The sequence below is a fragment of the Callospermophilus lateralis genome, unplaced genomic scaffold (genome assembly GCF_048772815.1).
Source record: "Callospermophilus lateralis isolate mCalLat2 unplaced genomic scaffold, mCalLat2.hap1 Scaffold_289, whole genome shotgun sequence".
Classification (NCBI taxonomy): domain Eukaryota; kingdom Metazoa; phylum Chordata; class Mammalia; order Rodentia; family Sciuridae; genus Callospermophilus; species Callospermophilus lateralis.
This window is the reverse complement of record NW_027513563.1, coordinates 942,311-957,615: the sequence shown is the minus strand read 5'-3', so window position 1 is coordinate 957,615 and position 15,305 is coordinate 942,311. Positions and strand designations below refer to the sequence as shown.

General features: G+C 37.2%; 1 pseudogene; it reads left to right on the top strand.

Annotated features, from left to right (window-relative positions):
- The first annotated feature begins 7,815 nt into the window (after positions 1–7,815).
- On the top strand, positions 7,816–8,938 carry LOC143390166 (dolichyl pyrophosphate Glc1Man9GlcNAc2 alpha-1,3-glucosyltransferase-like; annotated as a pseudogene).
- Positions 8,939–15,305: the final 6,367 nt, after the last annotated feature.

Genomic DNA, 15,305 nt, shown 5'->3' with positions numbered 1-15,305 from the left:
TAAAGAAACATGGGGGTACACTGGCAAGGAAATTGTCATACCTACTTGGCTGGTGGCTCCCAGCACCTGGTCATTTTTGGATTTTATTTAGAGACAGGGTCTCACTGTGTTGCTTAGGGCCTCACTAAGTTGCTGAGTCTGGCTTTGAACTCTTGATCCTTCTGCGTCAGCCTCCTGAGCAGCTGGGATAACAGGCTTGCACCACCTGACCCAGTTTAACCAGTTATTTTCCTTCTGCTATCTTCCTTCTTCTTTGAATAGACTAAAATCTCTCATACCCTCCTCTCTCTCTCTCTCTCTCTCTCTCTCTCTCTCTCTCTCTCTATATATATATATATATATATATATATATATATATATATATATACTTCTATTCAGTGATCCTTCTTGAAATTTAATGCTGATTCTTCCTAACAGTTGAAGCATAAAAATAAACAAATTTCAACTCCCTTACCAATAATGTAAGAACCATGACTGCAAACCAGTTCAAATAAGGAAAGCCAGATCTTTGGATTTTGCTAGATATTTTAGGAGAGAGAATAATTCACATTTCATTCATACTTCCTGAGCAAATATATACTGAGAACTCACTATCTTCCTGAACCCAACCAAATTTCACCTGATATTCTTGTGGAACGCTGTGATTCTCTCTTCAGTGTTCTCCACCTGTCACCTCCTCAGGACACACAGACAGGTGCACAGGTGCACAGGCACACAGCAGAACCCACAAAAAGTATCCCAATAGCTAATTGGACCTGAACTCAGAACCCAGCTTGAGACCATTTCACTATTGTAACATGCTCCCTGGGCCTGTGCATTGCTGGAAGGGCCACAGCTAAAGTTGGTAGCCTTCACATGAATACATGTGTCATTGCCTCAGATGCCAAAACTAATGGTCCCAGAAGTTTCAGGTTTTTATTTTTTTGTTTTTGCTGCTTGGACTAGCCAATAAGCTAGAGCCTTCTTTTCTATCTTGATTTCTCCCCTAGTGAATTTTTGTTGACAGCAGTGATAATTTCACCACTTTTCCCAACAGTTCACTAATCCTAGAAACACTATATTCAATTTAACTTTAAAAAGCACTAAGGCAACCCAAGGAATTATGTGTTAACATAATGAAGGACTTACAGGGTCTGAGTCCTTAAGGCAGCACCTACTAAGTCTTCTGGCAGTAAATCAAACCTGCAGGACTCCAACCAGAGGTTCCACTGCTTGCTCACACATTAGAGAAATTTTCTGTTGGGTCTTGAATATTCCAAATAATGGGACATTACAAAGAAGACTGAAGCCTCAGTCAAATTACAGGAAATAGAGTGCAATGTCCACCAGTCCCCAAACTCACTTGGCATTACTATTCATTCTCCAGAGAACAAAACCACTAAATCAGATTATGGAACCACAATCAATACAGTTTCTGAAAGCCACATCATAAAAATATTTTGAAAGTTTCAAAGTTTTAAATATCAGACACATTCATAATATTCTTCCAACGAAATACATAAATGTCATGTTTGTTAGTCAAAAATCAAACTTTATCCATGTTTCTTTTCATGGGTTAGATATAATTGACTCTGCCTCCATGCACATTTTATATTTGCAAGTATACCTTATCCTAAAATGTATACAGAAAGCATTTAATGAATGCTACAATACAGATAAGAGATAGTATACATTTTCCCCCACTTTGTGATTTGTACTCCTGGAAGAAATATTTTATTGCTGTGATATTAAAGAGTATCTAATAAAAATGTAATTTCTAATTTTAATCTGAAAGACCCACCGATTCCCTGTCCAAGAAAGACGCACGAGGCACTGGCTGCAAACTCAAGAGGTTTATTCAGACACAGACGCCTGCGGGTGCTCAGCAAAACCTCAGCCAGAGCTTTGGTTAACTGGCACACCTGGCTTTGGGGTACAGGTCTTTTATAGGATAATGGGGCAGGTTTCTCGCGCGGTAAGCAACAGGTTTCTTATTGGTTATTTTGAACCCAGCATATAGATTACCTAAAGGGCAAAGTTGTTCTTCACTTTATGTTATCAGTTCCTATTTGCCTAAGAATGCCCTGGGACCTGTTTTTTTTTTGTTCTTTTCCAACCATCCTGTCCTTTCACAATAGACTACCCTTAACTGATTAACAGATAGACCTCTCCGGTGTTTAGTGGGTTAGCAACACGCCCTGATGGTTTCACAATGGGGCCTGGGGTTTCTGGGCTGGGGTCTTTCAAATCTAATTAAAATGCTAAGTGTTTTGTGAATTGCACTGCTATAATCATTGATATTCACGTATCACTATAGTATACTGATTTAGTTCAAGATGTGGAATCAGCCCAAGTGCTCAAAAGATGAATAAATGAATACAGTGGACTTTTACTCAGCCATAAAGAAGAATTAAATCATGTCATTTGTTAGTTAATGGATAGAACTGGAGAACACCATGCTAAATAAAATAAGTTGGACTCACACAGTAATGTTGTCTCTCATATGTGAAGTAAGAGACGGGGAAAAAGGAGTAAAAAAGGTATCTCATGAAAATAGATGGGAATCAATAGAAAAGAAGAAAGGGATAGAGAGAAAGAGAGGAGAAAAGGACATGGGGAAGTCACGAGTAATGAAATCTACCAAATTAGTTATGTCCCTCCATGAATAAATCAAAATGCATCTTGCTGACATGTACAATGATAATGCACTAACAAAAAATAATAATAATAGAAGAAAGATAAGTAGAATAAAGTAAGTGGAAGGAAGAGGAAGGGAAGGAATAGAAGGAAAGGTATTGGGGAATGAATGAGACTAATCAAATTATGGTATATGCATATATGAATATGGCATAATAAATTTCACTATTATAATTATAATACACTAATACAAATGATAACAATTTTTGAAAGTCAAATGTTTATGCTTCCATTAATTTTTATTATAATACATTGAAAATATCCAGTATTTTAAATCTAATGATACCTTTGAAGCCAGATTTAAAGTTAGGTAGTCAATGTAGTTAGATAAATCGTGTCTAATACCCAGTGAAGACTAAAATGGAGGCCATGCTGAGAATGATTCCAGGAAATGCAGGACAACTCATGAAATGTTAATAAAGTCCGAGAAAGGCCCTAGGCCAAAGTCCACCCCAAAGAAATGCTAATGGAACCCAGGAAACAGCCTTCAACAGATTTGGAGATAGCCTATCCCAAGAAGTGAAAATAAAGTCCTTCTTTGGCCAGATTACTTCTTTGGCCCACCTGTGTCCTATCCCTCAGGCCTTCCAACCTACATTCCATCACCAAAACTATAAAAAGGGGAGACAACCGCATTTCCATGGATTCCCCCTCTTGGGTCCCCTTCTACTTCCGGGAGAAGTCTTTTCTGCTGTCCTTTAATAAACTTCTAATTTCTACTCTGACCTTTCTTTGGTGGGCTTTTCTGATGTTATTCTTCAACATCGGGGAAGCAAGGACTCGTCACCGGCCAACAGTGGTAACACTTTTATCTCTTTTCCAAGCTAGCTCTCTATTCCATTATTGAAGATTAAAGCTTCTAATGGATAAGAAAGGATATACTGTACAAAGGGACAACTGAACTAAGCAGCTTTATGATCACACAATGACATTGAAGCCAGATTTAAAGTTAGGTAGTCAGTGTAGTTTGGTAAATCAGGTCTAATACGGAGTGAAATCTAAAATGGAGGCCATGCTGAGAATGATTCCAGGAAACAGGACAATTCATGGAATGTTAATGAAGTCCTGAAAAGGCCCTAGGCCAAAGTCCATCCCAAAGAAGTGATAATGAAGTGCTTCCTGCCGAGATTACTTCTTTGGCCCACCTGTGTCCCACCCCTCAGGCCTTCCAACCTACATTCCATCATCAAAACTATAAAAAGGGGAAACAACCGCACTTCCACAGATTCCACCTTTTGGGTCCCCTTCTACCTCCGGGAGAAGTCTTTTCTGCTATCCTTTAATAAACTTCTAATTTCTACTCTGACCTTGCCTCAGCATGCTTCTTTGGTGTTATTCTTCAACATAGGAGAATCAAGGACTCTCACCAGTCAACAGCAGTTACAACATGTGCAATGCCTATGTCATAGCACCATTTTCAAACAGTTCAAAGCAATTAAGAAAAGTGTTTGACTCTTAAGCAAATACAGAAAGTTTTGTAAGCTCATCAACAAATGATCCAGGGAAAGTACATTTTTGAGGAAGTGGAAATTTAGAGACATTTTTGAGAGGACTCAAGAAGGAGGTGGGTAGATTACATAAAAAGTAATTAATGTCCTAGCTAATAGTGAGTAAGTTAAATAAAATGAAGGCCATTATAGAGAATGGACTCCAGCAAACCAGAGCAGCATTGGGGAGATTGAAATGTTAATGTCCCTAAGGTCCAGAGCCCAATACTAAAGAAATGTTAGTGAAGCAGCTCCCAGCAAACAAGAAAATGCTAATCAAAAGCTGCCACAGATCCCTCCTGCCCAGATCACTCCTCCAGCCAACCCATCTCCCACTTTTGGACTTTTCCACCTTCATTCTATCACTGAAAGATAAAGGGAACCAGAATGTGGAAAAGCTGAAAGAATACCTTAGCTATAAAAAAGTGAAGACCTCTCCCTTCTATGGATTCCAGCTTTTGGGTCCCCTTCTTCCTCTGGGAGAAGTCTTTTCTGTTTTCATAAAGCTTCTGCTCTCCACTCAACACTTGCCTCAGCGTGCTTCTCTGGTGTTATATTTTAGCATTCGGGGAAGCAAGGACTCCTCACCAGCACACAGTGGTAACACCTGTTAAACAATGCCTATGTAGAAGACTGAAAGGTCACAATATCGATCTCTTTGACAGTATTTAAAAGTGGTACAAAATTTTCTTAAGCAGTGATTTGAAAAAAACATTTAAAACACATAATTTTATGCTTTAAAATTGAAACTAAAAAAAATACATCTATATTTTGGAGAAACATTTTATATTTGGTTTTATGCCTTTCAGAAATATACAGAAATGTATAGTGCAGTTTTTAAGAAGGCATTCAATACTAACAGCACAGGCCTAAGGCAACTGGATTTTCAGTGGGTCTCAGAGTCAAGTAGAAATGTGTAAAATTTATAAGACACACTAAAGAACTTTGTCTGTTGAAATAACCCTTCAAAAGTTCTAAAAACAAAATAAGTGAGGGAAATATCCTAAAGTTTAATTCATCATTGTTATTTAAAAACCTGAGGCTACAGCTCAACCCTAGATCAATTACTTTCAAATCATTTAAGCTATTTTACACTTTCATATTCAAAAGTGTATATATTATATTGCTTTCTTCCCCAGTCAAAAGTGTCTTTCATATTCCAAGAAAAAATAATTCTGGATCACTATAGGTAGGACATACACTTCGAGACACAATTACCTAGAAATATTATATTTTATATCCCTTTTTTATTTCTTATTAAAGAGAGAGAGAAAGAGACAGAGAGAGAGAAAGACAGAGACAGAGAAGAGAGAGAGAGAGAGAGAGAGAGAGAGAACTTTTTTTAACATTTACTTTTTAGTTTTCGGTGGACACACATTTTTATTTAATTTTATTTTTTATGTGGTGCTGAGGATCGAACCCAGTGCCCCATGCATGCCAGGCGAGACTGTTACAGGTTGAGCCACTTCCCCAGACCCAACTTTTTGATTTAAAGGGAAAATTCACCATAACATTTACTTATTTTTATTGATTTTATTTTTTAAAAACACAGCAGCAGAATGCATTACAATTTTTATTACACATATATACCACATTTTTTCATATCTCTGTTTGTATATAAAGTACATTGACACCGAATTCGTGTCTACATAGATGTACTTTGGATAATGATGCCCATTATATTCCACCATCCTTGCTACCCCCCTGGACCCTCCCTTTGCCTCCCACCCCTTTGTCCTATTTAGATTTTGTCTATTCCTCTCATGCTCCCCCTCCCTATCCCACTATGAGTCAGCCTCTGTATATTAGAGAAACATTTGGCATCTGTTTTTTGGGGATTGGCTAACTTTACTTAGCATTATGTTCTCCAACACCATTTGAAAAAACAGCCTCAGAACAAATCCTGTCCAAGGAAGGGGGTGTGACCTTTGTCCCTGGAAAGACCCACAGAGCACTCCTAGGCACATACCCACCCTGCTGAGTTGTTTATCTAGGAATAACAGGAGATATCTGCCAGGTGTCCCTGACTCAGTCAGACTAGGTAGTGACCCATAGCAACCCCTTAGCAGCCACCAATCAGTATGAGACAGGGAAATACCTAGGATGCCAGATGACTCTCCCAGTAGTTTATGATGGTTGATAACATTTTGGGACACCATGTAGTTCAGCACGTACACCCTTATGGCTTAAAACAATCAGTTAAAATGAATCCCCCTATTTTAGTAACCAATCACCCCTACCCAAATTCTTCCCACCAATGAATGGTCTAATCATGTTTTAAAGTTGTTTATGATTTTCCCGTGGTATGTGATGATTTGCCAAGAGATGCTATGAAGTATGTGAAGTCTCTGCCTTCCCCGAAGAATGTATAAAACTGCTGCAAACCTTGGGCTCAGAGCCTCTCAGTGTCACCAGTTGCTGTGTGCACATGGAGGACCAAGAGCCAGCTTGCAATAAACACCTCTTTGCTGCTCACATGGATCTTGGTCTCTGGTGGTCTTTTGAGGTCCTGAATTCTAGCATAACACAACCACTTACCTGAAAATGCCATGATTTTATTGTCTTTTATGGCTGAGTAAAATTCCACTGTATATATATATATATATATATATATATATATATATATATATATATATATATATATATACATATATATATATACCACATTTTTAACATTTACTTATTTAAGGACAGTTTTTGGCCCTTTATCAGGTACTTTGGAATGACTTGATCTCACTTTTCCCAAACAATCTACACAGAAAAGAAGATTTTCCTTTATGCACAAGAGGCTTGAGTTCTCCTCATAATACCCTAGAGGCCTGGCAGGGACACTGAGAATGGGTCCTTATGGTCATTTAGATTGATTTTGCTTAAAGAATCTCCTACAATTCCACCAGCTTCAGACCCCACCAAATCTGGATCTCTCCTCACTTGACACTATGGGCTTAGCAGTCATATGAACTTTTATTAAAGAAAATGCTATTGTTTTCTGTAAGTATGCAAACACATCCTAGTCTTTATATTTCTGGAAAATGTGTTCATGTACTATGAATACAGATCTGTTTACTAGTTTGTCAAAAGTTCTTTTAAAAAAACTTAAAGTTCAAATGCCCATAAAGACACTGATCACTGTTTCCAAGGCTATTTCCCCATGCCTACATCAATGCATGGTTTCCTATTCACAGGGAGCCTTCCTATACACACCAGGTTGATACAGATCAGACTCACTATAGGCAAACAACAAGCATGTTACTGAGGAAAAAGGAGCCTGACTCAGTTAAAATATCAGCAAAATTTAGTCCCTGTTATTCAAGGCTTTATAGACTATATTGACCCTCTTAGCACTCAGAGCCTTACTTGAGATTGAACATGTTCCTTTTGCAATAAAGAGTGTGGACAGCATTTATCAAATAAGGACAAACAATCCATGTCCACTAAATGACTTGACAATTGAGAGAAAACTCTTGGAGAGTTTGACAAAGACACTATTAAATATTTTTTTTAATAAATGCTCAAGACGTTAAATTCCTAGAAATGGAAAACTGTTAAGAGCCTCCATTCTGCATGTCTGTTATTTATACAAAGTATTTAGGTTTGATTGTGTTCTCAGGTAAGAATAACTTATACATGGAAAGTGCGCGGTGCTGCAGCAATGGTGGCGCTCGCAACCCTAACGGGTAGTGGCAATTGGTTTTCTGCTTTGGCGATCCGGGTGACTCTCCTCAAATGCCTTCTCATTTCCACCTACCATTCTAAAGATTTTGAAGTACACCACAACTGGCTTGTTATCACAGTTTGCCAGTATCACATTGGTATTATGAGGCAACTTCAGAGTGGACCTTGGCTTACCCCGCTTTTTTGTGTGGTTTGAATATGTCCTGTCACTTGTTGCCAAATATTTTGATCAAGTGATGCATTATGTTCATAATATGGACTACTGCAGTTTAAGAACCTTATTTTTTCAGAGATTTTCTGTCATCTTCACAGATGCACTCTTTGTGTATGCTGTCTATGAGATTAAATTATTTCACTACATCCAGCTATCTTGATTAATTAAGTTGCCCAGCCTGACCTCAGAGTTGCAGTTCTCCTGCCTCAGCCACTGGTATTACAGATATTCATTTCCAGTATAATGGATTTCTATTTTGATTAATGTTGCTCTCCATTTGCACGGTTATTTCAGAAAAGGCATGTGGAAGGAGCATTTTTCTTTGCCATTCTCCTACATTTCAAGCACATCTACATCTATGTAGCACCAGCTTACAGTATATACCTGCTATGCTCTTACTGTTTCGCTGCAAATAAACCAGATGGGTCTATCTGATGGAACAGTTTTAGCTTTGTCCGTGTTATTTTGCTGGGCCTCATTGCTTTCCTAGTTTCTGCTTTTTCACTGGGTCCTTTTCTAGCCTTAAACAAGCTGCCTCAAGTCTTTTTCCAACTCTTTCTTTTCTAGATTGGCCTCTGCCATGCATACTGGGCTTCAAACTTCTGGGCCCTATGCAATGCTTTGGACAAAGTTCTGTCTGTCATTGGTGTGGAATTGAAACTTCTTGATCCCAACAAGATGCCTAAGGCCTCAATGGCAAGTAGCCATACTCCTCGAAATTCTTCCAATTATCCTTTTGTCTGTGGAAAAAGCAGGAGATGCTTCAATTTTTATGATTCTGACCACAACAGTACATTATTCTCTCTTTCCTCTGCTCTTCACTGCCTCAGAACTTCCCATTAAAATCTTACTCATGTTACTATTCTCCTTCAGTAGAGGAGTCTAATTATCTTTTATATCCTGACAATGGTTGACATAGTCTACAAATAATTATGCGGTTAATCAGACTCTGTTAGCTTTCAGAAAACATAGCAGTCTGAATGATCTCAGACAATTTTAACAGAGGAAGATGAGATTTTTTTTCAGATGAATTTCACTGCTTATGGAGGGCAGTCGCTCCTTACCATGGTAACAGTCATGTTGTTAGGCTCGACAAGGCAAATGATGAAAGAATGATTCTCTAAACAGATCTACTAAAATGAATGGCTCATGCCACAAGCAACTTTCTTCAAGTTCAGATTAATTTCCCATGAAATAATTGCTTTGCCTACTTCCAAGCAGTTCCTCTATTCATTGCTCCTTTGTCTTGCTGGTAGGAGGACCAGTCAACACTGAAATATAAAGTATGAACCAAGCATGTGTGATGCCCACTGCACAATACACTGTAATTTTTCTAGTCTCTGTGAAGCTTTGAAGCCACAAGCCATTTAAATATAATCTTGACATTTGAAGAACCATCAATAGCCATCTCTTCCCTATGGAGATTGACCTTATTATCTAAAATGTTCATGGCAATGTCAATTTATTTTTTTTAACATTAATTCGAGTACTAAATACAACAAATTAAAAAAGAGGTGATACATGAAAAAGCTAGCACTGAAATTTACTCAGTCATCCAGAGAGCCACAGAAAGCTGAGCGTAGGAACACATTCACTGCAGGCAAGTGTACTGCCCCTCCCCACGGAGCACCTGCACATGTGACTCTTTAGCAAGAATGCTCAGTGTCAGAAGGAGCACCACCTTGGGTTCCTGGGAATGCAATACCAATGGAAAACAAAGAATAAAACTGTTAACAACATCAATATTATGCAATTAAAACTAAAGAAACAGGAAAGGCAGCAAAGCCGTCTGCTCCTCTCATGGCAAAGTTTTCTGAAGCCACATTTACTTCAGGTAATAGTGCCATTCGGTGACTTACTTTTTAATTGTACTTCAGTGACTGTGTGTGGAATTATCTGATAATTCATTTCTACAAGCAAATTAATTTGTCTAGTTATTTTTAAATCTCTTAGCAAAATAACAATGTTTTCTTACAGGACTTAATGATTAGGTTTTATGTAAATGTTCCATTTTAATTAATTTGTGGAGGTGGTTACACAAAGCTAAGTTAAAATTGTGTCTGAAATGCAAGTCAGTATTTGCATGTTAATTTGTTTCAGGGACTCACATACACTATGGTCTTAAATGAGTGAAATAAAATCATTAAGCCATTTGGCACAGAGGGATGAAAGATGGAAGAGTAACTTTGCAATGCCTTTCTTTTCAGGCTAAACTTTCCCATGATGACAAAACTTAATCTGAATACATGGCAGCAAAGTGACTTTCTTGAAAATGACATTAATTTGTCCTCCTGCCCACAATGTGCTTTCTTTCTTTTTTTCTTTCTTTCTTTCTTTCTTTTTTTTTTTTTTTTTGAGGGGGTGATGGTACTAGGGATTGAACTTAGGGACATTCAACCATTGAGCCATATCCCCAGCCCTATTTTTTATTTTATTTAGAGACAGTGTCTCACTGAGTTGCTAAGTGCTTCACTGTTGCTAAGGCTGGCTTTGAATTCATGATCCTCCTGACTCAGCCTCCTGAGCCATTAGGATTACAGGAATGCACCACAATGCCCAGTCACAACTAATTAAAAAAAACTTAATGAGGAATGGAGAGAGTGAGAGACATGAGGAAAGTTTTAAAAATTCCTCAAGAAAAAAAAAGGCCTGTGATCCAGATTTTTAAACCTTTTTTTTAATTGTCAGATTAAAATGCCTTGAGGTCTGCTGAAAGCATTTGGCTAGCATATCATAGGGTTAATGCAGAGCAGAGAAATCAACATGACTACCTTGAACCCACAAAAATCAGAAACAGAACAATTCACAAAATACAAGCATTTAAACATTTAAAACAACCCGAATGACAAACCATTTTTCAACTAAGCAAAAGCCCGCTAGGGAGAGAAGCTGGAAGTCTCACATAATATGCCAGAAAAATCCAGATTTATTCTTGTATCTGATGCTGTGCCTGCCAGTGCAGTGCCAGAGTTCTCTGGTCCACTCTACTCTGTAGAGTAGCAACTGCAAGGATCTACACTATGCAGGACAGAGCCAGTTCAACCTCTATTACTTTTTCTTACATAGTTCCTATGAAACACACTTGTAATGAAATGGCATAAGTTGCAAGTTCCTATTATGTGCACTCACCTCATCTCACCTGTCAATATTCTAGCGCTAATCTGAGGTTTCACTAGAACTTGCACTTACTCAAAGAATATACAAAACAGCAGCCTACATTTAGATTCACAAAAGTCAAAACATGCTTCTTATACTTTAGATGCAACAAGAGGAAAAACAATTTTAGTGGTGGGATTTGGAGATACTTTTAAAGCTTCATTTTCAGAAACAGACCACTGATTACATTTGTCAATATTTATTAACAATAACAACACAATTTCTAAGTTTTCAATATGAGTTTAAAAAATCTGCTGTACTTACAAGTACCCCCACCACTACTGTGCTGCAGGTCTGCAATTTCAAAAGAGTGAGCATCCTGAGCTACGTTTCAGGAACAGGGTTCACGTCCACATTATCTGAGCTTTCTCCATCCCACATCCAATATCTCACTCGATGCAGAGGTCTCATGGCACACATCCTCCCCACCTATTCTCTCCTCTCTGACGTGGGGCAATGGTGGAACTTGCAGACACATTTACTCATCTGCCATTTTGCACTCCTTGCCCCACACACCTGCAGAACCCCATGTACAGGCTGCTCTGGTGGTAATTCAGGGAAGTGCAGGCAGGGACAGTAAATCTTAAACCTGATTGGCTGCTAGCAATGCTAGGGAGGGAGAGGTACACACCTACTTTTCTGGCTAGTTTATTCTATGTTTCCCATTCTCAAGAGAATAACATTTCCATATATTTCAGTCTAAAGAGGCCAAGTATGATGAGTGATGCTTGCTCATTAACTGGAAATAACTGACATTTATAGAATACTTCATCCAACAATAGCACAATTGACATTTTTCTCAAGCTCACATAAAACTCCAACCAAGATGGATCACATGCTAGGATATAAAACACAACTGAACAAATTAAAAGAATAATGATCACACAAAACACATCCTTGGACAACAACAGAGCAAAGTAGAAAACTATATCTGAATAATACACCAAAATTCCCAAAATATTGAAGATCAAACCATAGACTTCAAAATAACACATAAGCAAAGGTCTCAAGAGAAATTAGAAAGCATTTTGAAAATTAAAACTTTTGATCAAAATTTGAGGGATGTAGAGAAAACAGTACTTAGAAGTAAGAGTTTAGCACTGGAAAAATATAACACTAATAATTTAAGCATCCATCTTAAGAAAATAGAGAAAGAGCCTAAATAAAGCAGAAAAAAAGAAACAAAAATTAGAACAAGAATCAATGAAAATTTTAAAGGGAAATCAATATCAAAAGGTCAACAAAATTAAAAGTTCATTTTTTGAAAAGACCAATAAAATTGATAAAACCCAAGCCAAGGTAACTGAAAGAGAAGGGAAAACAGCAAAGAGACAAGAAAAAAAAAAGGTATAGGCGAAGGAAAGATCAGAGGAGAGGAAACAGACATAAAATATTTTAAAACTACTAATGTCAGAAATAAAAGAAGTTCATCACCACTGCTGTCATGGACATTTAAAAGTTATCAAAAATATTATGAAAATTATGTATGCTTATGAATTTTAAAATGCACTGATTCCTTGAAAGACACAAAATACCAAAACGCAGTGTCTTCATATATTCATGAAGCTATGTGACAGAAAAACACAAACTGGGTGGATTGATGTTATTTTGAATTGACCAGAAACTTATTTCTCATTTTACTAGAGAATGAGTGGGTACAAAATCAATGCAAGCCATCAGCAGTTTAAGTGTATGATGAGGATCCACTTCCTGCAATATGGATGAATGTGTTCTCACATGGCAGAAGGGGTGAGGATCCCTGTGGCTTCTCTTATCAATGCACTAATCCCACTCATGAGGTTCCACCCTCACAAATTAACTGCCTTTCAAAGTCCCTACCTCCTAATATCATCACATAGGAGACAATGTTTCAACTAATATATTTTAAAGGGATACTAACTCAGTCCACAGCATTCACAAAAGCAGAAATAGATAATGTTAAGTCGGTTTGGTTTATATCTAAAAAAAAAAAAAAAAAAGGGTGAATAATCAACAGCCTTCCAATGGAAAAAATAAAGGTGCAGATAATTTCACTGTTAAATTATACCAAAAATTTAAGGAAGGAATGATGACAATAACTTATAATCTCTTCCAGAAAATGGAAGAACATAGAACATTCCCCAAATTATTCCATGGGGCTAAATACCAAAACAAGATAAAGGCAAAAATAGAAAAAAATACATGCTGACCAATATCTTTCAGGAACATAAGATTTTTTAAAAAATCCTCAAAAAAGTATTGGCAAACAGATTCTAGCAATAAATAATAACAATTCTTCACCAAGACCAACTGATATTTACTCCAGGTGTGCAAGACTAGCTTTACATTCAAAATATAGTTAAAGTAATTAACTCATCAATCAGACTAAAGAAGAAAATTTATTTGATCATATAAAAAGGTCCAGAAAATGCATCTGACAGACTTCAATGCTCATTCATGACTAAACTTTCAGGAAACTAGAAATACAATGGAAATTCCTCAATTAGATTTAAAAATCTATCAAAAAAAAAATAAGAAACCCAACAGCAATGTAATACATAATGTGAACAACTGAATGATTGCTCCTAAGATCAGGAGGATGGCATGAATACCCCATTTTACTGTTCCTGGATTCTTAGCTAATGCAGTAAAACAACAAAAATAAAAAAAAATGTATACAAGTTTGGAATAAAGAAATTAAATGCTTTTATTCACAGATTATTTGATTTTTTATGTAGAAAATCTCAAAGATTCAAGCAGAAAAACTTCTATAATTAAGAAATGATTATACAATGTTCCATGATATAAAGTTTCTATACAAAGTCAACTCCTTTCCTATATACCTTCAATGAACAATGGGAATTTGAAGTTAAAAACACAATACTATTTGCATTAGTATCAAGAAAATGAATACTTTGACATAATCTGGTAAAATATGGTCAGAGTCTATTTGAGGAAAATTTAAAAATTCGATTGAAAAAAAGTCAAAGATGATTTAAACAAATTAAAAGATGTTTCATGCTCATAGATGAGAAAAACCAATGTTGTCAAGAGGTCATTTCTCTTCAAAATGATCTATACATTCAATAGAATTCAGTGAAGACACCAAACAAAAATTATTTTGTGGAAGTTAAAAAACTTATTCTAAAGTTCTTATAGAAAGGCTTAAGACCAATATAGTAAAAAATATTGGCCTCACTGAGTTACTGAGGCTGGCCTTGACATGCAGTCCTCCTCTCAGCCTCCCGAGGTTCTGGATGACAGGCGAAATCCACCATGTCTGACTCCACATCATCTCTAATGGATCTTTCTTATTCGCATCTCAGATTGAACGTCAGTTCCTCAGAGAAACCTTCCTCTGTACATCATCCAGTCACCCTGTAACAGTGGTCCACATTGCGCTTTGAATATTGCCCTTCCTGCTCTGCCACTGTGACTTATTTTAAAAATGGACCTGTTTCTTTCTCTTTATTTCCTCTTCCCCCATCTTGGGAAAAAAGGATTACCTTTCTTCTCCATCCTAGGCAGAGTTTCCTGCTTGCAGACTCACCATGGGAATGAAGTAATTCAGACATGGGGATGGCACCAGAAAATCTCAGAAATGACTGTCTCCCAAATTAACAAGTGAATTACTACTATGACAGAGAACATGGGGAGTGTAGCCTTTGATTCATCTCTTAAAACCCCTCTGTTCCCCATGATAGGCAGAATCTCAGACTCTGGGACAAGGATCAGTCCTCTGTGTTTTTTCTTTGCTAACAAAGCAATAAAACTTATTTTTCCTTTTTTTCTCAAAACGGTGTACTTATTATTGGTTTGGCATCAGGCACAAAGAAAAAGCATTTGTTTTTTTGTTTTTGGGTACGGGGATTGAACTCAGGGGCACTTGGCCACTGAGCCACATCCCGAGCCCTATTTCGTATTTTATTTAGAGACAGGTCACATTAGTTGCTTAGGGCCTTGCTTTTGCTGAGGTTGGCTTGGAACTCACAGTCTTCCTGTCTGAGCCGCTAGGATTACAGGCGTGCACCACTGTGCCTGGCTAAGGACCAATCTTTTTGATAACAAACCTGTCTTAGGTCTTTTTTTGTTATGAAGTTTTTTCTTTGTTTATATTA